General features: G+C 45.6%; 1 long non-coding RNA gene across 2 annotated transcripts in view; it reads right to left on the bottom strand.

Annotated features, from left to right (window-relative positions):
- Window positions 1-25,430, bottom strand: part of LOC115251269 (uncharacterized) — a 29,505-nt gene extending 4,075 nt beyond the window's left edge. For both annotated transcript variants that reach the window (XR_003889841.1, XR_003889842.1), the window contains exon 1: window positions 25,290-25,430. This is a non-coding gene — a long non-coding RNA (uncharacterized lncRNA). The remainder of the gene's footprint in view (window positions 1-25,289) is intronic.
- Between the last annotated feature and the right edge of the window lie 1,304 nt (window positions 25,431-26,734).

Here is a 26,734-nt window from a genome sequence, read left to right as displayed (position 1 = left end):
TCTCTCTTCGTTGGACTCTGAAATGAGCTGCACGATTCAGAATTCAGGTAACGTCTCGATTCCCTCGTCCCTCGTCCCTCCCTGATAGTGAGGAAAAACACCTGTGTGACTTGTGTCTAATTAATCCTGTCGTGTTTAACGAACACGTGCCAGCTCGAACTCCTCCAACAGCTGGAACGTCTGCGAGTCGTTAAGTTGTCTGAATCTCATTTTTCAGCCCCCGTTTGTCACTGGCAACCAAAAAGGGTTTCACGTATTCCATAAGAACAGAGATGGGTCCTTCGTCTACTGTTTGGCCCTGTGTTGGAAAGGTTACCCCCTGTCTTTATATGCCTCACCCGACGGAGTGTACAATTTTTTGCACTTCTCTTCTCAAAATGATCCTTTCCTGGATAATATTTTTAACGGAGACAAATTAAGAACAGCTGCATCCACTTCAAATTTGTGACCAATGATACAAGTCCTCAGACAGCAGATGAGAAAGAAGAATGAATCAGCTCTTTCTATGATTTTTATTAAACCACATGCTAATATTAGCTCTTCCATTTGATAGCATCAACCAGAAGGGACTGTAAATTTTACCTGTTGTAAGCTACCACAGACTGCAGATTGGTTAGTGTGACTGTTGGAAGCCCAGTAAAGGATACTTAAATAAGAACTTAAATATGAACTTAAATATGAACTTAAATATGAACTTAAATAAGAACTTAAATATGAACTTAAATATGAACTTAAATATGAACTTAAATATGAACTCACTTGTGACAGTGTACCTTTTACCATTTTAAGTCATCCTAACAGAGTAAGAAGAGAAGGTAAGATTGAAGAAAAGCTCTTTTAAAGAAGGAAAACCTCATTAGTATCTGAAAAGTCACTTTTCTGAGATGCTCCAGTTTTTGACGCCTTGCTTCTCTCTTGTCCACAGCTGACTCGGCTCTCAGGAAATGACTCCCCTCGTGGCTGATGCATTTTTGATGCCTGCGACGGCTACCCTTTCTCCACCGAGGGAGCGCCACTGTTTGAGAGACCCTCAAGTTTTTCATCACAGCTGCATGTCAAGCATCCCATTAAGATGGAAGTCCAATTCAGCGGGGACGCAGTAACTTCTAACCTGGGCTTCAGGTTCCTGGGCAGCCATTCATCTCAAAGGTATGTTCCCTGAAGGTTCTCAGCATGAAGACTTTGCTCCCCCTCCCCTGGAAGACTCTTATGTGATCAAACTGTTCCTCTGCCGCCTCCTACACTTGCGTCTGCAGACGTTTTCAGCTACAGACGTTTCATTTACATTGAATTCATTGAACTTGTTTATGCAATCCTTTCCGTTGGCTTACATCGCCAGGTGGCGGCGGCGGCCTCTTCACTCACAGAAACAGCCGTCCAATATACGGTTTTATTTACACTCCACCTACACACGCCTCCATATGCAGCCATATCACTCATGAAACCTTTCAGCTTTAATAGCAGCCCACTCAGATCCTCCGGGGTGGGTCCATGTCATTCAGCCATCGAGCGAACATTATTGAGGTGGGTAATTGGCAGGGAGCCTCATCTCTTGAGGTTTCAGTGATCTTTCAGAGGACTGTGGGCCATTAATCAGCGGCGGGATAGCGAGAGGACGGATGTGCCAGTACCTTCCACCTCCCTGACAGAAAAATCCTTAGCTAATCAAAATGCCCACTCCAATCTTCACTCAACGTACGGCCGAACGTAGTAGCCCTGAAAATCGGTAATTCTAGGCTGAAACGGTCCCTTTAGCCAGTTAGCAAGGCCGTATCGTAAAACTTTGGATATCTGGGCACAAATGTCAGCGATTCTGTCGGATGAAGCTTGTCGTTTCAAGAGCACAGACCATGAAACGAACTTCCTTTTCCACAGGAAACTGAAAAGGAGTTTTTACAAGCAGAAATGACAGAATTCTAACTGGTTTACACATTTGGAATGTTTAAAGGCCCCTCACACTGACACCTTCCAACAAGTTTAACTAAATAAATACCAACAAATACCCTTTCAAAATAGGCTTGATAACACATTGGTAAAGTCTTCCTGGAAAACCTGGAATTTGGAATACCACGTTCACTTTCACCACAGAGAAGTTTTTCTTATCCTTAATCCTACTTTTTGGAATCAAATACTTCTGTCTCTGTCTTTCTGAGTCTCCAATGGAGACATTTTCTGGCACCAGATAAAGAATTTGACTGTATTAAGTGGCCAATTTAAGGCGTGAAATTGAAAGAACACGGCATAGAAAACTCCCAAAATTTGTCCTGGTTGTCAGTCGCTCAGGCTTGAATAAATGCAGCGTCCACGTTGTTTTGAAAGTAAATAAGACCATAATTATGTTTCGCGGAATCATCTTAATAGAAATCTGTGTGGCAAAATCATTGAGAACATTTTTCCCAAAGACGAAGTACTTCCAATATTTCTTATTCCGTACATCTTCCAAAGTTCCTTCTCAGCATTTGAAATTTGTCTTTGACTTTTCATGAGTGACCCCTGAAACCCCCAATGGGGGTGGGGGGGACCATGAGCAGGACTCCATTTAACTGGGTTTCTAAAAGGGAATATCAATGTGATGTTTCTGACAGATGACGGACGCTCTGACACGTCCCCATTTAGCTGTTTATGCTAGCTATTCCCATTCTGGGCCGGCGGTTATTTAAAGGGACACTCGCTAAACTGAGATTTGACTTTGTCCCTTTCGGCATTTTTCCAGTCACAGCAGAGGAGCCTGCTTTGCTTTCAGCATCATCACGAACAAGGTCGTACATCTTTAACGAGCACTCTTAATGCAGGGCACTTACGTTGCTCCATTACCTGGTATGTTAAAAACAAGACAAAACAGGAGCTGAATGTGATTTTTCTTGATGCTGCTTTTGTTTTTGTTTCCTAAGTTTGTAGTAACTGTAACACGGCCTTTGTTGTAAATATATTCATACTCTCTAAGAAACGATTGAAAAAGGTGCAGACTGGTAAAGTATTAAGCTTTAATCGTTTGCTAAAACTCGCAAACCTTGAAGATTTTTAGATACTAGACAGCTTAGCTTAGCTGACTTAAATATTATTCTGTAACTGCAACTTTAGCTGGAGGTTTAAAACAATGTTTTACATTTTAAAGGGCAGATGACCTTTATGTGCCCTTTGGACCCTTTTTGCTGATTATTGCCCAGAATTCTGAGAAACGTCTGTTAGAGGATATCTGGCTTCTGAAATCAAGCAAAATTAACAAGTTTCAGGCTCTGTGTGATTGCCATAAAGTTTTAGGTATGAAAATTCTCCCTGCTAAATGGAAGGTTTGCTCGGTCGAACTGCAGCCATTGAGTTTATGTAGCGTCAGTTGTTTTATTTTGGTGATTTAATTGGGTCAAGTGGGTGGGGATGAGCTGGTTTTAATGGGATCGTGTGTTTGTGTTGGTGTGTGAAGGGGGTAGGAATGTCAGGAAGGTGCCCCGGGGCATCAGTCTGGCGTTGACTGATGCTGAGTCTGCGTAGGCCGCGGTGGGTCTGGCAGCAGGAGGACGGTTGAGGAATTACAAGAAATAAGCAGATATCATGACCAATATAAACCAGGTTCAAGACGGTAAAGAACCCACCTTAATCATTCCACACAGAACAACGATGGGTTTGAAGCAACCGAGGCTCAGTGTTGAAGAGGTCGGACCTGCTAAAATGTGATTTATTTATGAGGAGATGCTCCTGCTCGGCCTGACTGGCAGGAGCCTCTCCTGCGATTCCCGTCTTGCCCCCACACGAAAGGGAATCTCTCCTACACCTCAGCACGGTCGAAGAGCCCTAATTAAGTGTGGGAAGGCATTTATTCCCACTGATATCGACTCTGAAGGTGTTTTTTTTTTGTTTAACGCCAAGATTTATCGCAAAGAAACACAATTTCCATCAGTAATCTTAACGAATGATCCTTGTTGGTGAGATAATCAGCCATTTCAGTAGGGCTGATATGTCATTCTGTTAAGCACCACCTGGTACTTTCTGTCTCTCTCTCTCTCTCTGTCTCTCTCTCTCTCTGTCTCCATGTAGCCATCTGTCCATCTTATAGAAGACTGTATTGACAGTTTCTTCAAACGACAATATATATTCCCGCTGAGCAGGAGCAGAAAGGTTGCCATGGTTAAAGTGAATGAGGGCCCATTAGAGAGCTGTTAGTTATCGGTAGGTATTGGTCTCACAACAGGGTCCTTCAGAGCAGCACAGAATGTTTCCGTAAAAGGGTCAGCATGACATTATTGTTCCCCTTGGTGGGAAACTCTGCTTATACGGCTCCTGATTGAAGCACTTGGACTCAACAAGTTTTACTTACAAAAGTTAGCGTAGATTATGAGAACTCTGCGTAAAAGGGCACATTTGGCAGCCTTTAAAACCAAACATCAGAGTGTGAACAACTTCCCGATGCCCGCAGGACCGTAGGCAAGAACCCAAGAATGGTTTTAAATGTCACCAAGTGGTGCTTAGCGATGTGAGCGTTTTTGTCCACCATAGCAGTCTTTTCTTACTGTAAGCACATGTAGGTAGCTGGATCGTTAGCGCTTGTATTTTCCCCTTGCTAATGGTCCGGCCGTGACAGTCGGGCTTGTTCGGCGCTGCTCCAAACAGTTCCTGTGGTTACGGAACAAGTGTTTGCAAAATATCGAGCGTAGCGTCTCCGGGAGAGAGCACAGGCTCTGTCGGATTGTTTCCCTGCAATAATCAATATCAAATATGTTTATTCTCTCCAGAAGGGACGGTTGTTTCCTGGTAGCTTTGCCGTTCTCTCACCCGGGATCTCTATTCACATTTAAATCCTCCGGGAATTGTCGGGATCAGAGGGAAATGCACCTGCTCCCCGCGCGTCTCAAAATCTCCTCCACATTACTGATACGATGCAAAATTCATGTCTGCAATCAGCTCGAGCAGTTTGACTTTCAATCCGCCAGACAATGAACCGACAGAAAACATTTGTTTTGCATCTGCGCGAGTACCTGGTGGGAGTGCTCGCACACCGGCTTCCATTTGCATGCATTTGTTTAGCAGAGCGCTGGTGATATAATTAGTTTCCAAGCCCGATGTTTGCGCGGACGAGCAGCACCGCACTCAAAACTTGGTCTGCAGGTGCCTGCAGCATCTCCCGAGAACACCGGTGACAAACTGATGGTAATTCCTGGCAAAACAAGCTCTCAGCCACCCACCTCACGCTCCCATCCCGCTCTTCTCGGGCGCCCGCATGATTAATCTATCTTGCTCGCTGCGTGCTGCCCTCAAGACAAGAGCAGCTTACCGCTTCCTCGACCACGCCACAGGTCCCCAAAATGACACAGTCGAATGAGATTACAGTCTGGGGTTAGAGCGGAGGGTGCTTGTGTGCACCTGCGCGAGGGCACAGACGAAGCATCCGTGGAGTTGTTGGTTGTTTTCTTTAGTTTTTTTTCATCTAATTTATGTCAGAAGAGAATAAAGGTGCAGCAGCTCGGGTGGGTTGATGCCCTGGCAGCTGCGTTGTTGTGGAAAAACAAGACCAGAGGGGGGGAGAGAGGGATTTGAGAGGGTGATTCATTGCGATCTGCCAAAATGGTCTATGCGCCCAAAGCTGAAATCTCAGCCGAGGCTCTGCCTTAATAAACCCTGTTGGCGTTAAGCCTTATTACTGTGCAGTCAAATGCCAGAAGGCATTTTGTTCTCCACGGCGAGGCTGTGTTGGGTTTTCTCTCAGAAAGCGCCACACTTTGTCCTTTATCGTGCAGAGGAGATCTTCAGATGATGATTTCTTATTTAAGACCTTTGTGTAAAACTCCAGCAGTATTGGAAGCAGGCATGAACATAGCAGGAGGCGCAAAAAATCATTAAAAAAAAAAAATCTGGAAATTTTCAACTTAAATGATACATAACCCTAAAGTTGCCGACAGCCGTCATATAAGATATAAAACTATATTAATATGTAGAAGCATTTACCCTCACAGGTGATTCTAACATTGTGGATATGTCCATTAGCATGCTAACAGGCTATATAACAGTAATAACAACACTTATAACAGTAATAACACCAACTTTCTTCCTTACTATGTAGTTCTCACTCTTGTATGCTTTTATGTACTTTGGTCCAACAAGCTGATGGAAACTAAATGTTAGTTTAATGAATTCTGCTAAACTGCTATTTTATCTTGACCATATGATCTGAGCCTTTATTGCAAGTGCAGGGCCATTGAGCAGCATCTGTCACCCGTCTAAGCTTCGTCATGTTGGATGCCTGGCGGCGTGTTCCTCCTTCTCGCACGCCAATCTCAGAGTCAGAGCCAAATCCGAATAAAACACCCACAAGGCGGAGCGCACAACACTTGGCAACGCCACAGTTTGAAAGACAAAATCCAAAAATGTTGGCTTTGGCGACTAGTTTCGTCATAAGTTAATTATTTTTTGATTCTTTCTGGCATTTTTCCCGATGACGTCATCTAGGTGCAGATCGTTTTTTTCCTTCTAGGAACCAGAGTTGGGCTGTGGCCCTTTAATGTTGAGCTCTATTACCTCCTTCCACGCCGCCTCGGCGTTCTGTTGACTGTCAGTCTCCTGCTTCAAGTCCACTACCCGTGTTTGCAGAGGTAGCCACCTTGGAGGAATTGCAGCCTGCAGGAGGCGTTGCAGATTGGGTCCCTCTCTGCCTCATCGCCCTCTCGATCACCCGGCCAGACAAAAAGAACATCTTTCAGACGACCGGCGGACAAGAACGCGGATATTGAGCAATATGCATCTCAATAAAGCGGCTCTCTGGCTGCCTGGAAATGGCGGAGAAACTCTTTCACGGCGACAAGGTTGACGTTATCACCGGCAGCTTTTTATCTGCACTCTCTACGGACACGGGCGAGCATACGTCTTGTAAACGGCCGCCGCCAGACCCTGTTTCCTGTTCCTGGAGATAATGGCTTTGTTAGTGTATGATGAAAATAGAAGGTCAAAATTGGCCTTTCTCAGATTGGACCCCCCCCCCCCACACACACACAAACACCCGCCACCCCAACCCCTCGCCTCTGTCCACCTGCCACTGAGCACCAATTGAGTTGATACAGGCACTGAGCGAATCCTGCTGTCAGTCAGAGGTTGGAAGGCTAATCCAGAGCGACATCGTCTGCCCATCTGTGCAGCTCCATCCTGGTTCGTGTGTGTGTGTGTATGTGTGCGTGAAAGAGAGAGAGTGTGTGTGTGCCTTTTCTGAAATATAAGATGAAGCATTTCCATGGTGTTCCTCTGCGCCCGAACAGTCAGACGAGGACTGCGAATTTGGGCCATTTTCTTCACCTTTCTAATCCTCTTACACGCCATCTTTGACCTGCCTTTATCGTAGCTCCTTGCCTTGAAATGGCAGAACCTAATTACACACCGTATCACCGGCAGATGCAGCTACACTCCTCTGGTATGCGCAGTGTAACAATTTGCCGTCCAACTTGTGATGCTAACGCTAATCCTGTCAAACACGGATGAGTCCAGCACAATCCCCCAGGTACAACATAACCAGGCAGATTCCCTCGCTGGGTTCGAGGAGCTAAAGGCGGTTATGCTGCTGGAGAAAATTGGGACATCTGTTCTTTTTATTTCCCTGTGCAGTCATCATTAATGAGGTTATCTTTTCTGCAGCTTTAAGAGCTTGTTGCTGAAGAATCAGGGCAGTCACCTGTATTACCCTTATTTATCCACCTTATTGACATGACGAGAAGCCTGTTGAAAGTCTGCTTACTTTATTTTATAATGTATAAAACCTGTTATGTCAAAGCCTCTTTAGATGATTCAGATTACTTGTCTATGTTGAAAATGCTGTAGTTTCCACGTCAGGCCACTAGTTGGCAATGTTTCCCGTGATGCAACACTGCTAAAAGCACAACAGAAAAAGTATTGACTGCAAATGTAGCAGGAGTGCGCACCTTCAGAAAACCATTGTTTTCCCTGTTTCCATGGAAACAGAGGCCGATAAGTCTCAAAAAAGCTCCACTTTGGAACCCATTTCCAGGAAGTAGCCTACACTTTGTCAGTGAAAAATCTATTTCTGTGTAAATGAGAACTCAACCTCCCTGTAGACCAAAGATTTAAGCCTTGAAAATTGTTAGCATTTGCTAACTGAGATACTTAACACACATTTTGGTCTTGAACAAATCTGTTGTTAATGGAAGAAAGGGCTCTTTGGGAGTGATGTCCTGTTGCACACAGGGAGGAGAAGGTCAAGGAGGTCAAGGTTGATACTGAGAAACTCAAATTCAATTAACACTGATCAACACTGAAGAACCCAAGGGTCTGATTTTCTGGATGTGGCCCAGCATTTTATTAATTGTGTATCTGTTCCACACAGGTATGTACTTTGGAAAATTAAATCTTTTTTTTCCAAATATTTTAATATGGCAGCTTAATGGTATTCTCAGCATCATTACTGGACCGGCTGCCCGAAACATATCGACTGAATCGCATCATTGTAATGAAACTAATTCAAGAAATGGGCCACGCACGGCTGAGCCCACGAAATGGAATCCAAGAGAAATCAGATCTAAGAGCGATTGATAATTGTACATTCGTGACATTTCGGGGAGATTCTGACTCCTGCGGGGGGGGGGGGGGGGGATGTTTCTGGTGAGACAGATAAGCACTGAAACAATGAAGGTGTTGAATCTGCCGACAGTCATGCCCCCTGGTGGGATTTCTTTATCTACCTCGACCGGATTTGTGTTTGTACATAAACTTGGGACGTGGGTTAGCATTTTAATTAGCATTTAGCTTTCATAATTTCTGATATCCAAGGGTGGACAGAGATATGAATACAGACTAAAATAAAGAGGATCGTTTAATTCATGGGTTTGAATCTCAACAACTGTTGCCGTTTTAAGGGGGTGTATGGATTTTCAGGTCCACTCTAATTGTGTCGGTGTTCTGGAGGATCAGCGCGAGCAGCTAATGAGAACAGCTGCTGCCCGAGACAATGACGGCAGGAAATTAAGAGGGGACACAGCAGAGGGATGAATAAAGGATTTTTTAAGGCAATAAAATTCAAGTTTAACCATAAAAAAAGTCCTGACAACTCTGAGCTAATTGGAGTCCAGTGACGAGACATGCTCTCCCTCCAGGAAAACCCTCAAAGTCGGGTCTATCTACCCACATTTTGTCAGGAATTGTCTGTAATACCCTCAGGCCACTATTACGATACTGCCCTGTACAACGACAGACCTATTCTCCCTTTAACGACTAACTCGAGAACATTTTTCGGTGTTTCTTTCTAATAAAATTCTAAATTTGCTTACATAATCGAGGCAGAGGGATACAAAGGACACAGTCCTGGCACCGTTCTTCCGATTGGCATGCAGGAAGATGCACGCACGGACTAATTTAGCTGCAAATGAACTGTCCTTGTTGATCAATAAAGTTGTCCAATTCCGAACCCAAACATTCGCTGGAGGTTGGGATCAACATCTGCGCTCCTTCCAACTTTTAATTAACAGTAATTGGGCCTCTTCACTGTATTAGCAAAGTTCATGACATTAGCAGCTAAGCTGTCCTATTAGCATGATGCTATTTGTATCAGCAAACCCACGCAAACACACTTGGAGTTTAATTATGTTTCCATCAGAAATATATGGTTTCTGGTTTAATGATGATTACGTGACAGCAGATTCGGGGTTAATGAGGATGCTTCTTTTGCTATATGACATCACGCCTCTTATGTGATCTGTGTGTTGTCACCGGTGGAAAGCCAGAGCGGCAGTAATGAAGAGAAGCAGCCATAATTAGGGGAGGAATTTGATTCATTAGCCTATGGGAAGACGGGAACCTTTCTTCCTGAGCGGATGTGAGGAACGGATCAAAGGAGGCGGCGGTCCTTTGATCCAGGCAGGTGGCGAGTACGGCGCCGCTGCGATGACCGTGGACAGGACAACACTTCTGAAAGATAGACGGCCTCCACCTCAGTCAATACGGATGGATTCCGTGAGGATTTGCCCCTTGAACCTGCCCGACCGCCCCTGTTGGGATCGGCTGATGTCTACTTGGGCTTTCGCTACTTTCTCCGTCATTCATTTCACTATTTCTTTCATCCCCCCCCCCCCCCCCCCCCCCCCCCCCCCCCCACCCCTCTTTTACAGCTCACTGGCTCCAGCACCAGAACGGTCACTCACATGCCTGGCAGATAAACAAGTGAGCGTCAACGCTCCCTTTCTTTCCGGTTCTCTTTGATGTGAAGGACAAGGTGATATGCCAATTTTCACTGGGGGCTTTGATTATTGTAGAGTCGTCACCCTCAATTCCGGTGCAGCCCACCGGCGGCGATGGCGGCCTTCCTGTCACCTGACGGACGGATGGAGAAGACCTCCGGTTGTTCTTTATTTCCCCTCATGAGATGGTTTTTATGCAGGAGGGGAAACACTGGGAATCGTTACGCAGCTTAAAAGAAAGCTTAGTGAATTACAGTAATTATTTAATGCTCAGTCTTGATCAAGCTAAGTGTCTGTACAGGCGGTTATTTATTTCCTTAATAGCTTGTTCATCTCCCAAGGTCCCCGTGTGGACTCTGATAAAAGAGCCCTTCTCAAAAGCACAACTCGGAGCAGAAGCTGCTTCCTCTCAAAATCTTGTTTTGGTTTTAAACAGGCCTTGAAAACCTCCCGTTTTCTGAATGACGGAACATTTTAACGTCGTGATTCAACAGTCAGAATGGCTTTTTGTCCTGCGCGTCTGTTTTGAAGTTGTTTTGCAGCTAAAATTGGTCGGTTTGAATAAAAATACACATTTTTTGGATTTGAAAAACTGCGTTACTGTACTGCAGAGAGGGAAAATGGTGCCATTCCAAACAATAAAGGCCTGTCAGCAATAATTAAAACAGGGAGCTTTCAAATCCAGCTAAACTGTTAATTTTACACATACGTGTGGTGGCTATAAACACTAAAATAGCGCGCTAAAAATAGCATTTATAGCCACACCGCTTAATGTTTTTAATGTTTTATTTTGGTCCACAGTGAAATTACATCCTGCCCGGTGGAATCAGACAATGTGTGGAGTCGGTTCTCAAGGTTGGGTTAGGGTTAGGGTTAGGCGGTGCATTCGTCCATCATCACTTCAGCGACTACAAAGACCTGGAAACGGAGAGTCCGAGCACAAGGCAAAAGGAAGGTCGGATAATGATTTATTAGTTTTTTTCTCCATTTGTAACCTTCGGAGGAAACTGTTTTATCTCCTTTACTCAGGGCTGCAGTGTAGGAGGGAAAAAACAAGATCAGAGGAAAATCTCCACCCGAGCGAATAAAATCTGCTCACACCTTCTGCGGAATGGCCGGGAAACGCGTCAGCTTAGTCGTATCGGCGCGCAAGCTAACGCGACGCCCGAGAAGACAGTTTATCGCTCTTTGTTGTGAAAGAGGAGTTTAATGGTGCCGTAAAACTCGAGGAGCCCCGCGGAGGCAGCGAATCGACAGCCTGACCAAAGCAGCAACAATCCGGCCGGTAAACCGCGGCCTGTAACAGTGGATGACACAGAACGCCACCGCGCCATTCCGACGTTTATGGAGTAGGGACACGGCTGTGTGGCGTAGCCAATCGGGATCACACTTCCAAATGAAACTTTCCCCCCTTTAATGCAATTTCAATTTCACCGTGTCCTTTGAGGTCAGTGAATCTTTGTCCGACTGCGCCCCGGGAAGGTAAACTTAATTTTCTGCTATATCTCCTTCGGCTGCCGAGGCGCGGCATATCCAATAGTGAACCTCCTAAACATAATCAATTATCTGGGCTCCAATGGTAGAGAATGCAGAAGGCTGATAAGGCTTTGTAGACTTCTTTTTTTCCTTTCTTTTTTTGTAATGAAGAGAGAAAAGACGATTTGGTTCGATACCCTGGGGGAGTTTTCTCCCCTCTCTGGCTTGGCAAAAGAGAATTATTCATTGCATTCTCTCTCTAAAAGTCGATTATTCCCAATAAGTCACAGAGTTGTTGTCCCTTCTTCCGGCGGTGCGGAGCGGGACCCTCGGCAATGTCGATTTTATGTCATATTCTTTGCTTTTTCTTCGAGGTGCGGCCGGCAGCACGACAGCTGAGTGATCCTGGCGCGGGGGACGTACACAACAGACACTGCGGTTACCCATTCATCAAGCAGCGGCTCATATTGAAAACGGGGCGTCAAACATCTGCCTCTGCAGACCTTTTTGTTTTAACAGTAAAGGACGTGTGCACGGGGCTCCTCGTTGGGATGACTCCGCCTGCCGCCTCTGAGCGGGATCTCTGAAGAGATTCATTTAGCCGCAGGGTCGAGTTTATGAGATGGGCTCCCCGGTGCATTCTGCTGATTTGCATGTGGCGGGCTCCTGCGCAGGGACGTGCGCATGGGTGCCACTCCACCGAGATCAGCTAAACTCATTCCCATTCCTCCCTGCCCCCGAAGACATCCTAAGGCTTCATCTTGATGAATGCTACATGCTAGGCTAGGCCAACACGCCAACAACAATGGATTAGCCTCTTCTGTCTTCTCATTTTTAGGAGCAAAATGATTCAAAGTCACTCTGACCTTTCTCAAGCAGCATCTCCGAGGAAACCAAATTGATGTTCCGTGGGTTCGGCTACGCGCCAGCTCGCTGGCCGCTGTTTTCCTACCATTAAACAAGAGTTATGCCACACTTCCCATTTAATAACAGGCTCTTTCACGGGGCCGGGCTGGTCGGGAGAGCCTGTCCGATGACTCACCGTGAGGGGCCCATTTGACAGATTACACCTGCAGTCACACTTAAAGGTAGCGTTAGCGGTGCCGTTAGCGGAGCCGGAGAAGAGCGTAACAGTTCCATTAAATGTTCTCAATTGACCTTCACAGAAAACAGCCAGGTTCAACGTAGTCAACTTGGTGCTTCACGCTGGCTGAAGCTTCAACGTCCGGCACAGACGCCGCAAAGCCGTAAGTCATTATTCCTGTCGCCGTGGCGATATGTCTACCCTTACCCTTATTGATGTCGGGTTTTAAGCAGCGAAATTACTCGGACCGAAGCGTTTTCCCAAGGGTATTCCGGCAGCTCTGAGGGCAAACTCGGCAGTTTCATGGTCCGGCGGGACCGCAGAGCCGCGGCGCACCGCTGCCACCACGGAGTGTCTCCAGACAGCAGAGTGACAAAGTGTGTGGCAGAGACCTGTTTAAGACTCCGTCATCGCCACCGACTTCCAGGGGAGGAGAAGCTATTCAGCACACGCAGGGAGCCGGGGGGAGCGAGAGACTCCTCGTCCAAGGTTGATCACATCTGTGAAATTAGAAATACTTTAGGCCTAAATGGCCACCCAGAGTGTTTGCTTTTGTAATTATCTGCAGCTCCTTGTCCTCAGTCTCTTTCCTCCGACTGAGCCGCGGCACACATGTCCGATTTTCAGTCCCAAAGAGTTTAGACACATCTCCCACGGCAACGAGAAGCCCACGCGTTAAAGTTGAGCTGTCTAGAAGGACGTGTCTTCGGGGTGTTAAAGGTTACGTTCTGCGCGTGATGCCGAGGTGTTAACGGGCTGAACAGGTCCGCTGTGACGCACGGATCGGAACGCAAATATCGGCTCTAGCAGGCGGCCTCGTGGAACATTCCTCCACCGATATCTGAATTTTAATGCTGTCATTTTGCTATTTTAGATTTAGGAATTTATCACACCGTAGGAACGCGTTTGAAAACATCAAAGCATTTCCCCCCCTGCTTTTTACCTTTGAAATTCTAAAGCTTTGATGGTTTCTCGTCGTCTTTTTCGCTGATAAGGCCGTTTTATGCGCACGCTGCACCGACTCCTCAACCTGGCGAGACCCGGCAGGCAAACCGAACATCCCATTTAAAGGAGGAAATTGAATATTGAATTCGGCTCGATCCCTATCAGGACGCCCGTGTGCGCGCACGAGCCGACGCGTCTCTGTTTTCACTCTTTGCAGGCCGAGACAATGTAAAGGACACGAGTTAGAGGAAGTTTAACAGCATCTCTCTAGCGGAGCCTCGAATATATCTGCGAGTGTTTTATTGTGCACAACCGCTCTTGTTTATAGTGGAAAGTCTTTAGAAAGAGCCAACTAAAGCTACAGCCGAGGGGATGTTCTCATACCTTACCTAACCAAGTGTGAAATAGCTTTGGCTAAGTAAGGAGGCGACCATTAATACTGATAAAAATGGGACTCCAAGCTCTCAAGGTGGAATGAGAGCTCCCTCTAAGAAAGTGATTTATGTCACCTTCAGCTGAGGATAACAACACAACACCGCCAGCACGTCTGAAAACACTCACTTGGGGAAACATAGCCTTGAAAGTTTCTCTGTGGCTATTAACTTTAACATCACCTCCTGTGTCATCTTCCAGACTCCACTGGCACAAATATTTGCTATTTCCACCATTACAGTCATCAGGTCTTCTGGTAACTGCTGCTCTTTCCTTGTCCCAGACTCACGGAACGCCCCGCCCGTGCCGGTGTAATGAAAACAAACCTGCGAGGTGTTGTCCTTCGGAACCCTTCGGAATCAATTAAAGTCCAACACCGGCTCAGTCATAAGAGACATAAATCAACAAATGTTTCACTTCTAAGACTATTTCGACATCGTGAAGTTGAGTGTAAACAAAGGACCTAGCTACCTTCCTCCCCAAAGCTATCTGCAAATATTGACTTGCTCAAACATTTTAGCATTGGACTAAAAGACAGCTGAATTATACTCCATCATATATCCTCCTCTGTCCTTCAGCATCAAATAGCCGTAGGAGTTTTACTCATGCCACAATCTCTCTGTGTGTCACTCCTACTAGGTAGTAAAATCCCGCTTCAGAATTCCTTTCATGTGTTGTCATCATGCCATGAGATATGTCCAGGGTTTGTCACTTTGCTAATTGGGCGAATCAGTGTGCAGTACATGCATGGGGATGTGCTATATTAGCCTAATCAGGTCTCAAGAGGCAAGGGAACATCAGCATAAGGCCCCTTTCAAGCGATTAATAAGGTACTCGGTTGGTATCAGGTTATGGCGGTATCGCATGCTAACAGCGTAGCACTGAGGGAAAAGACTAGCTAGCGTTGATTCTCCACTCTGAGAGGAATGCAGACGTGTCTGTGAATGCTAAAGAAGTAATATGTGCAGATTAATTTAGCACCGTTGTGTCTTTGTGTCCAGAAGCTTTAGCTAAGCCCGATCCTAATTTAAACACATTAAATATGTAGACTGAAGGCTGCAGCAGGAGGCCAGGCCAACAGCCGCCTGGAAACGCCGTTCCCCACTTCACAGTATGAGCCTGTGCGCTGAATCGTGATTTAGTGGTTCAGTCCTGGAGCTAACGCAAACAGCAGCCTATAAACAACCAAACTTAATTACCAGTACATTTTCGGCTAAGCACTCTCAATTAATGGCTGGCCGTGTAAAGGCTCTGTCTCCCCTCATCTTTCACCTCTCATCATCTCATTAGAACACAGTGACACCGAAGGGCACCGTGGCAAAAAACTCATCCCTCACTGCAAATCCTAACACTAAAAGAACCCTTTCAGCTGCTATATATATATATATTTATATATATCAGCACCTTTTCTTCATTCTGCCTCCTTTCTGTGGAAAAGTCGTCGTGCAGGACGTTCAATTGCAAAGCCACCACAATGGCAAAAGCACGCCTGCGTCTCAGAAAGCTTTCTCTGCCATTCTAAGTGCCGGTTGTCGAGCGAGTCCTCACAAGAATCTCTCCGCGGCCACACGAAAGGCCACGGACAATTCAAGAGCACGCTGTAGGAGGGAACACTTACACGCCCCGGCGTCTCTGTCTCTGCTCACCCTTCCTGGCCGTCAGTGTTGAGAATACAAATTTCCAGCCCTGCAGATCCTTGCAAACCCAGATGGAAGTAGCCGGTTGGTTCAAAACCTTCCGACGGAGCTCAACCATGCATGAAAAGCGTGTAAACTGCATATTTTAAGACGGGATGAGCTGACTGCACTGTTATTAAGTTTGGCCGAGTGTGCGCTTCGCTGCCAAAGATATTTAAACTTCCAGTTTAACTTTTTTTGGCCCTTGTTGACATTTTTCAGATGCTGCAGGCTTTAACTGTAAAACTGACAATACTGTTTCACCCAGATGCATTTTCTCAGTCAGAATGGAAACATCCCCCCCCCACCCAGCCCTGAACCACAGCTGTGATATAAAGGAAAAAAAGCAATAATCCAACCTTACACTAAAACGTGAATATGGTTTCCTGCAGAAGAAGCTGCAGCCTCTGACTGGATCGCACGTGTCACCGCTGCTCTGGCCGCTCTGCCGACCGCCTGCTGGCCCGTGTCTGACCCTGCCACATGCAGCCAAGCCTCCTAGCAACAACTGGCCTCAGCGCCAGCTGCTTTGTGACGCACAGGCAGACAGACGTGAGCAGAAACACTTGCTGATGCGCGTAAACCCGCTCTTCTCAACCCCAGATTAGCGTTTTCACCTCACTATTTGCTGGACACGAACACGTCACCTAATTTCCGCGATTCACGGCAGCGACAGAGACTCGGCAGCGACAGCGACAGCGACAGAGACTCGGGCATCTGCTACATCTGCTTCTGTCTCGTCGGCACTTCGGAGGCCGCCACTGTTGTGTTGAGGTCTTGGGTTCACAGCGGCGGATGGTGCTAGTTCATTGGTTTTCAAGGGGCAGATGATTGACAGGTCTGCCACGGCAGCTATTCTCAGCGTGGCAGGTTGTTTGTCCATCGATACGCACATTCACACTGTTCCTGACACTGAAGATTGAGCCGCCGGGAGCCACAATGTTCGAATGCCTCAAATCCCAGGAGCAAACCAACAAATGATCATTTTGATTGCTGCTGCATCCATCAGATGAATATAAATGGATGGAATCATCAAAAAAGAAAGTCCTAACATTAATTTGCACGGTTAAGTAGTGTGTATAACAGCATTTCATCGATGTTTTTGTTATTTTTTATCATTTTTTCTTATCATTAGCACCAGTAACATCTGATTTATTCTCCTCCTTTATTTTGTCCTGTTATTTTCTTCTTCTCTTTTCTTCTTTCCCTCTCTGACTCATCCTCTTTCAACGACACTTGGCTACGTTCAAGGCTGAAGAGCAAATGCTTTTGTAGCAACGCATTTAGCCAAAATTAAGCCTTAAATTTGGTTTCGCATTCGGCATTTAATTCATCCTCTCAGCCGAATGCGTTTTTCTCCTCTTAGATTTCATTTCTTCGCTGTGTACAAACATGGGAACATCGTGTTTCTCTCCTGTCTGGATGGCGACCGAGCCGACTCAGCAGTGCTAACGATTCCTCTCCATCTCCACACAAACACCATCCCGCAGTGTTTGACGCAAGTAATCAGCCAACTGGCGGGTTAGATACCAATCATCCATGGATTCACTCTCACCCAGCATGATCGCACACATCAGCGATGGCCGCCGCCACATATAGGGCACCATCTGCTCTGCATCGCATCTCATTTCTAACTTTGCCGTCTCCCGCTCGTCGAGAGCGGCAGTGATATTCTGCCACTGTGGCGTGGGGAGGCGTTTTTGTGGCATTTGAACAGACAAAAACCCATCGTTTCTATTCTCTAGGCTAACTCAAGGCAGCGTCCACTCAATTTATTCATGGAAAAAATGACTTCCCGCGATGCCGCTGCTGCGAGTGGAGCTGCCTGACATGATGGACACGTTCCAAATTTCACTCGCTGGAGTTGAAACCTGCCACTCTTCCACCTCCTTTGAGAGCATCTGCAAGTCATAGACCTTGAAGACTTGAAATGGGAGAAAATGTGAAGATTTAGCGACACTATTGCATAGCTGGGCCTCATTTTTTCTCCAGCACAGATGAGTATAAACAGAGTTTAAGGTTTAGGGATCGTTTCCACCGTTCTGTCATCTGTTCACTCGCTGGCAGGCGTTAGCAGCTCTATCAAACCCCAACCTCAGGGTTGAAAACGGCTCTGCTCGACAACGGAGCTCTGCTCGGGTAGAAAGACTATGTTTGCACTAATCATCCCCTGCGTGGGTTCTACACAATCCTCCCTTCATGGCCCGTTCCATTTATTCATGCTCTATGCTGACAATACTCTATTATTCGTTCAACATTTAATCTAAGTTCTGTGATGGATGCTAACAGATGAGCGCCGCCATCTGCACCACCGCCGTGAAGCTTTCAGTTTTCATTTCGATTCCATCAACGAATAAATGACAAGTTGATTCTGTAATCAATCGGACCTTGGCTTGTTCAGAGGTTTTTGAAGGTTGGATGGGGATTGGTCTTATTTATGTTCTACCATCTAACTTTCCAAAGATTATTAAAGCATATGGATCTTTTCTGCCGCAAACAGCAGCCAAATCGATAATCAAGTCCAATTATGACACCATGTGAGAGGATCTGTGAATATAGGTAGAAAGCAGAATGCCGTGAAGGCTGAAAGTGAACAGTGAACCGAGCCTGTCGGGCCGGCCCATTCCAAAGGTTGCTAATCAAACACAACCACACCAGCATGGTTAATTCACCTCCAACAACACTGAAGTCACGGGACGCTCTTCACAAACTGGGGCCGTTTTCTGGGTTTGACTCTATTAAAGAGCCGATGATGTCATTATATCTCTATACATTTCACAACCCACCTTGTGGCATCACGTATAACCTTTCCGGGGGAGCTGCGGTGTTGGGGATCTATTTGCTTCCCGTACATCAGCTCGGTGTCGGCCTGCTCGTGGCCCTCAGGTCGCCTTGGGTCCATCGTGTCACATCTCCACCCCAGGGTGCTTTGTTACATTTTAGAGGTCTGCTCCTGGGTGAAGATAAATGTTGTAAACACTACTTTATGAATGAATAAATTCCCCCGCGCCGCCGCCACGCCGCGGCCCGTCGTTAATAAACTGATTCATGGCGTAATCCACTCTCTCAAGTGTTCACAGCCCCTTTTTATACCCCCTATTTATGTTTGTTGTTATTTCAGTGAGTCAGCTGAAAGGAACCACGCGAGAGGGGAGATAAATCACATTTCCCCCCTTTAATTTATGGAGGCGAGCGGGAGTTATACGAGCACATTTCTATCCCCGTAAACACCACCGGCGAGAGGCGGCCAAGGGTAACCGGAGAGGGAAGTCCGGCATCTTTCTCCATAAACCTGCGAGAGGAGGAAGATGACTGAGCTCATTACATGCCTTATTCTCCGTAACCATGGTGGAAAAAGGGAGCGGTTGGCGACAAAGCCGGGGAGATCATCCAGGAAGTGTGTCTTTCATCACTGTTATACAACAACAGAAAAGATAAGGCCACTTGAGCGCGACTAAAGATCCCCCTGCAGATGATTCACAGAAACACCCTCATTTTTAGAGCAAATTCCCGGAGCGAACCAATTTCTTGGGAGACGCGTGTCCTGTTGAGGCCCTCATTTTGTCGAGAGGAGGCGTCATTTCCTCATTCCCAAGCAATGCCACAAAATAACGGCGTTTGAGTTGTGCAGCTAATCTTCACACCATCTTCCCATGTTGGATGCAACCTTTACTCGTGGAGGCGATCGTAACAGCTGTTATAAATCAAACCACGTCCACACCACCAGAAACCACCCTTTCATATGGAAATATGGAAATGACCCGAACCGCAACCCTCACTAGGGGAATTCTTGTTTGGGGACAACACGTTTTCCATCTATCTGACGCCGACCACCTGCTCTTGGAGGACGAGCGAGCACGAGCGGAGGGACTCCTGCTCACGGAGTGGTTTAATATGCTAATGTTGACCCGTGGTCCAGGTCCGACAGGGCAGCCATCTGTTGGCCAGGCACAGACAGGCTGGCCAACAGATAAATCTCCCCATCGGCTTTGAACCAGCACTTTTTCCACCACTGCGGCGGTTGTGATCCTGCATATAACACCGTGATTCTTTCCCAAAGAAACATGGATTGATTATCTGCACGTTCCTCACGGTAGGCGCCTGTTCTTCCGAATCGGAATCGGAATCCGTATCGATTCCCTCCGAAGGACGAATTTTGAAGCCAGCGCTCATTTGCACACAACCGCACCAGCCTTGTTTACTTTATTGCTCTGTTTTGCGGCGCTGACAAAAATGGGAATAAAACATTATATGTTCTTGACCCATGTAGACTTTGTCAGAGAACAATATCCCCGGCCATCGGTAATTAATAATTCATGGTTTCCAGGCCTGCCACCGGCACTTGGAGAATATCTTATTACAGAACTTGAGAGTTCAGGCTGCATATTTTTCCATAAACAACAGGTTGATCTGTTGTTTTTCCTCAGAACAAAAAACTGGCCTTGGAGTCGCTCACTAACGATCCACTGTGCGTTGTTATTTAAATCGTAATGCAATTAGACGTGCACAATGTCTGACCTCACAGTTTGGGCCCAGTCAGCGTTTGAAACTTGCAGATTTTGCCTGGATCCTCATTTCTTTCCACATTTCAGTGCTGCTTTTGACACGTTTAGTTGGGTTAAGTTCATTTCCTGCAGATGAAGACCATCAAAACTTCATGGCCATAAGCTAGCTAATGCTAATGCTGCTAAACAAGAATCCATTGAAAGGGGATATATCAGCGTGACCGGAACACATTTCTAATGTTTAATCAAACATTTAATCAAACATAACCTAACTTTCACATAGGATATGTTATTAAAACTTTACGCCTGTTAAATGTGTTTAAAGTATTAAATAACTGTACAGGTGACACCACCATTTTGTCCGGTTGTAATCACATGATTGTCACCTGATCACCACCTGAAGATGTTTAGGGTCTTTACAGAACTACAGGTTGTTAATGGTTAATAACCTTTGTCCTTATTACTTTATCCTACTGATAATTCACACCCAGAGGTTTGAGTTATGAGCATTAAATTGCTTTTGATGTGGAGGCAGAGATCATAAATGCCTGCATGAATGAAAATTTCATAGTTTTAGCCCAACTGGCTGAAGGACTCGGCCTTCTGTTACATTTATGGCTCCAAAATCAATGCAATTATCAACTAAACTGCATCGTAATCTAGCGCTGAACACTGATTCCTATTTTTTTCTTGGCCACAGAAAGCTTAAGTCTAACAGGCCAAAAGAAATCTTGACTGTGCAGTAAATTAGGAAGCCTCCTGTCACCATCGGGGATGGAGTTGGTATAAAAATGAATGCGTCAGCACAATCAAAAAATCTTGGAACAAGAAAAACCATCCCGGCAACTGGGAGAAGGCTCAGGGGCGCGAATGTTGATTAGAACTCTGCAGCTACACATAATCAGGCTAATTCGCCCGTGATTGCTCGTCTCCTGGACTCAGGCAATCCTGGGGTGAAATGAGGACATACCTGAGCTAACAAGGCACCACAGGGCCGACACATGTGAAATGCCATCGAGCTAACATCTGATGTAAAGCTAGCATCTCCACCGTCTGCTGCAAACTTTTCTCTCTTCAAACTTGAGATGCAGCGTATGGGGCTCGAAAGTATCGGAAACAATGAATATTTACAGCGAGTGGTTAAAAATTGTTCACAGTGCAGCGAGCGGCAGAATTTCAGTGGATGTTTTAGCTTAAATTAGCGCTCGTATTGTAATGGAAATCACAACTGGGCTTTGTAATGAGTGTTGGTCTGAAGTCAAAGTAGAAAGAACCACTCTACAGTAACTTCATATGAAAGAGTCTGTGGGAAAAGGGAAAGAAAATGCAATGTTTTCGATCTATTTTGCAAGCAAAGAAAACCTTCTGCCCCTTGTTTTCACATTGTGAAAGGCAGAAATAATGATTTCCTATTTGGTATGCAGGTTTTTTTTGCCTCTCTGGTGAAATGCTGATTCTTGGAAGAGCAGAGAGGCAGCGCCGGCTCCTTATTAAAAGGAAGCTCTGTTTTCACTATCTTATCAAATGCGGGAACAAAAACGACAAACAGACACGTGTTTGATTGTGCGGCTGAATGGTGAATATCAGGTGAATAATTATCTTCCCCTGTCAATGGTTCCCTCTTTTGTAATGTAAAGCGCTTGAGCACCCCCGAGACCAAAGATCTCCTTTTTTCCCCCTGTAAACAGCCTCTTTCCTCGCATCCCGGGGACATCCTGTGTCCCTGTGAAAGTAAACCGCGTCCTGAATAAACCCAATTATCGGAGAACTTGGGTCCAATTGGAGCCTGGTTAAATAACCCTTGCATCTCATTGCCATGGAAACCCCAAATAACCACAATAACTGCAAAGCTAATGACGTTAGCTGTTCACAGCCTTCTAAATAACAGAGCTAAACTTCATTAGAGATTAGTCGAATTCAAATTTTACACTAGAATTCAGTGTCGAAAGAGCTGTAAATACAATATATGAGGCGTTAATGTTAAATATGCACAACTTTGAGTGCAGGAATATGCAAGAAATTGAAACTTTCAGATAAAAAGAACATGAATCTGGCATCCTCTCAATGCTACGTTGCTATAGTAAGTGGTTAAATTAGCTCGTCGCTGCATGAGTTTTGATGTTGGGATGAATTATGTTCAATAATCAGTCGCGGTCGGAGTGATGCTGCCACTGAAAAGCCACATTTCTTTCAAAAACCACTGAATTGTGGCTGGTTTTTCATTTAGGGCCAAAAGAGAGGGTTCATTCCTGTGTTCGAGTTTGAAGATTAGCTCTGCTCGGAGGTTCAGGCATCGTTGCCAGAAGATCAGAGGGCAGCCGGGACACGCGGAGCTGGCACAGGCAAATGGAACACAGGAGGAAAAAAGAGGCTAGAGGAAATAGAAAAAGACGGTAGTTTAACTCCAAGAGATGGTACCACAGGACTTGGCAGAAGAATTTGGCAGAGGTGGATTTTTGTGCTGCAGCTGATGATCTTAATGGGATTCAGGTGTGGATCTGGGAGAAGAAAAAAGAAAAGCCCTCCTAAATGAAAGGGACCACATCTGAAAGTTGCAGTTCATGAAGTTATGGAACAATAGTATTTCTTCCTGTCATTATTTTATTAAAACTCCAAAATCTTTGCCTTTTTGCCCATTTGCTGTGATTTAATTCAGACAAGACGAGGAATATTTATGCCATAGAAAGTGTGGGGCCACCGTGTGGGAGTGTTGGGATGTGCACGTACTGGTGGCAGGGAAATCGCAACGTGAAAATTGATGTTCTCGCAGGTCGGACTTACAGACTGTTCCACAGGTGGCCATCTTATTATTGCCGCTTGAGTGATGTGCTTATTCCCGCCAACAAACTCACAGGTTTATTTTTCCTCTTTTTCTTCTTCTCAGGTGAAATATGGCCGTGGTCTTTCTACGGTTTCATTTCTTTTCACCGTCTTTGTTTAGAAATCTCGACAGTCTGAAAGGCGCCATCACCGCTCGCTCGGCTTGTTACAATCGTGTCATAGCAGGTTTTTTTTCCCATTTGCAAGTAATTTAGTTTAAAAGGGGTTTAAATGAGGGGGATTTTCAAGTAATTGAATAACATAAAATTGGTAATGACCCCGTAGAATCGGTCTGAACTAGCAGTGCAACAGTGTGACGAGTGTGCAAGCAGCTGTTTGCTAGCAAACACTAAAGACTTAGGCTAACGGCTAATTGCTCATTGTGGACACACTTTGCATGGATTTTCCCTTAGAAAGTGTTTTGCATGTCAGCTGCTGTAGACATATTGTTGGTTTTTTTTATTTCCTCTTACCAGTGGCAATTCTCTGCTGCTTTTTAGATGCAAATAAGTTCGCTATTACCCACTCATGCTTTCATTCCCGGACGCTAGCTTGTGCGAACATTTACCAGTGAAGACATCTAAAGCTCCCCTGGGCCGGTGGTGCTGTCATGATTCTCCACATTTCTTCTCTAAATCCTCCAGAACAAACCCGCCATGCGGCACCTGCGCGAGTTTCAATGCGAGCAGTTGCAGCATTTTAGCGGTATCGGAAAAAAAACAACAACTGTCATTGATTCTTAACACAAAGTAACACGTTTGCTTTAGCAGTAGGAACCAAATAAGCTACACAGCAAAATCCGTGGCGTTTCTGCTCATCTCTTTCTCACCTCTGTCCTCATGATTAATTGCTCTCCGATCCAGTAGCGACAACAGTGTTTATGTCTCTCAGCCACTGAATCTATACGTCTTCTCTCTTTTTCACTGTTTAAAATCAGACGACAAAAAGTGCCAAGTCAGCATAAATGAGATAGCTATCAGGCCGGTCTTCAGTGATGTTGGCTAGACTAGTTCTGGTTGTAGATGCCCCCTGCCGGTGCTTCCATAATCTGTGCAATAACTGCAGTGAACAGAAAAAAGGGACATTTTCACACCACACTAGATGGTAATGAAAACACTCTGGATTCTTCCAATTGCACCAATGACCTCATACACCTGAGAGGATGGCGAAAAATCAGATTGGCAGCGACAATCGAGAGAATAACTACCTGTTAATAAATGATCTGTATTCCCGGCATGGCGGAGCTCATCTGAGGCGCCGAGCCGTCTCTGGAATAGAGAATAGTTCTTTTTCTCCGCTGAATTATTTCTCCTAGGCTATTGTCCTCTTGAGAGGAGCGTGTGGGATGAGTACTATCTGTGGCCTTATAAAACGATGGAAAGTCCTTCAACATTTACATACCAGCAGAAAGTCCACATTTAAGGTGGTTTCAGAAACTTTAATACAGAAGCGCAGCGTCTCTATTCACGTCAGGTTACGCTGGAAATCTTTGACGTTTTTATTTCTTTCTCGGCTTCCTTGAGGCTAAAAATATCAATAACGTCAATGCTAATGATATAAATGTAATGCAAATGCAGACAGATGGGAGAGGCTCCATTTAATCACTCTGATGTGTTGTACCTGGAGAACCCACATCAGGCAGGTTTATTTGAAATATCCCTAAATCCATGCATGAGAGCGCAGAAAAATACCCTCACGGTGAGGTGATAGCAGAGAAAAGTCTTTAGAAAGAGGCTCATTCTGGGATGGATTTTGAGGAGGCTGCAGAATTCTGGGTTTGGGGGCTGAGGGAATTTGGAGCTGAAGATCTATGGCTGGACTCATGGAAATCTATATTTTAAGATGATCTGTTGTTGAAAACTTTTTACTGGGGCAAAAAAACCAGGTGAATTACAGCGATATCAACCCAATGATGGAGAATGTACAGAGAAATGGGTGTCAGAAGGATGCCGATGACTTGGTCATTATGTCCCAGTAGCACTACGATCGGGCCGAGTATCGAGCCTTGAGGGACGCCACTGCTGCATGAGGTTTCTTTAAACGAAACAACAATTTGACTTTCCAATTCAACAACTTTGACATTCGTAAAACGTAAAGTTTGTTACATCCGTAAAAACAACGCTGACATCGACAAAGTCGGACCTTTTGCTATCCGACCGGAATTTTGCGAGTTTCCTCACGAACTCACCTGGAGGACAATCCCTCACGTTCTGTTCGGCCCAGAGTCCCGGCTACCAGACACACTGGTCCGTCACATCTCCACGGACACAAACACAGCGATGATAAACCAGGCCTCCGGCAAGACCATGCGTCATTTCTTTTGGACGTTTCCTCGATTCTTCTCCAACGTAGCAGAGACGCGATCCCTCTTCAAGCTCTATTCAAAGCTGAAAACTGACCTGCAGATATCTGGAGGGAAAATCAGGGTGCACCATTTCATTTGGTGATGAGAAATCCAGCACCTCGGCACGTAACACTGAAACATTTGCTGAAACATTTACTCAGGTTTTGCAGCGAAAGCTAAGAGCACGAATCCCCCCCCCAAAAAAATATTAATTACTCCACCATCAAGCGTGCACATGGGCGCTGCTGTTTACCACCCATTCCAGGCCCCAGTGGTAGTCCTCTCCTCTGATGAAAAAGATTGCTCGGATATGTTTTTCTTTCGTTTTTTTTTTTTTTGTGCGTTAATGAATCGGCATTATTATTAAATGATGTTTGTAAATGATAACCCAGTTTGCTCCCAGTGCAAAACACACATTTGCAATTAGAATCTCACGGCCACTGCAGCGGATCAGGAGGAGTTTGTGGGCTTTTTGGAGCCTCAGTCAACTTCGGCTCCATCCGCAGCTCACGCGCTCCCCCTTGTGGTGTCATTACGAACCTACCGAGCTGAGCCCATCTCCAAAACGGGATTAAATATGTTTGGAGAGAAATGTCCGTTTCTTCACCCGACACACTCAATTAAAAGTTAAAAAAAAATGTTGAAAAGAAGTCAACATATATTAAACATGCTCCTTCTGGTCTGGTTGTGTTCCGTTATCAACCACAAGGGGGGAGAGGCAGCCTAATCAAAGAATTACCATTTGAAATGCAGATTTGTAGCAGGAGAATGATTGGTCGGTTAATCTTGTCAATGCAAATGTTGAATAATTCCTCTTATGTCCAACGTGCTTTAGTTTCACGCATCAGAACGCCGTTCTGAGCGAGCAGAACAAAACTCTTTAAATATGTGATTATGTTCTGGTCCTTTGTTTGTCCTGACGCTTATATAGCGCGCCCCAGTTGACCCCAGCTGCGAACGCACACATCCAGTTGCACTTCTGGTGTTTACAGCAGGCAAACGCCGCCTGTGTCGGCCCTGTCCCTCCTCCTGCTTGGACAGCTGTGTTAATATTCCACAGTAAACCAAGAGGATGCGTCTCTCAACAAAGGACGTGCACACCACGGAGGCGTGTTGCGCCGCTTTTGTGCAGCAGCTTTATTTAACAGAAAAGAAATATGGAACAAAATGGGAGAATCCTTTCCCAAAAAGAGCCATCGAGTGACAAATTGTCCAGATGGAGACACGATCGGACATGGAGCCACGACAGCCAGGAAACGGAGAGCTTCCCACAACCTCTGTGGTCCTGC

The sequence above is a fragment of the Takifugu rubripes genome, chromosome 10 (assembly GCF_901000725.2).
Source record: "Takifugu rubripes chromosome 10, fTakRub1.2, whole genome shotgun sequence".
NCBI lineage: Eukaryota > Metazoa > Chordata > Actinopteri > Tetraodontiformes > Tetraodontidae > Takifugu > Takifugu rubripes.
The sequence above is the reverse complement of the archived record's forward strand: the minus strand, read 5'-3'. Positions and strand labels throughout refer to the sequence as shown.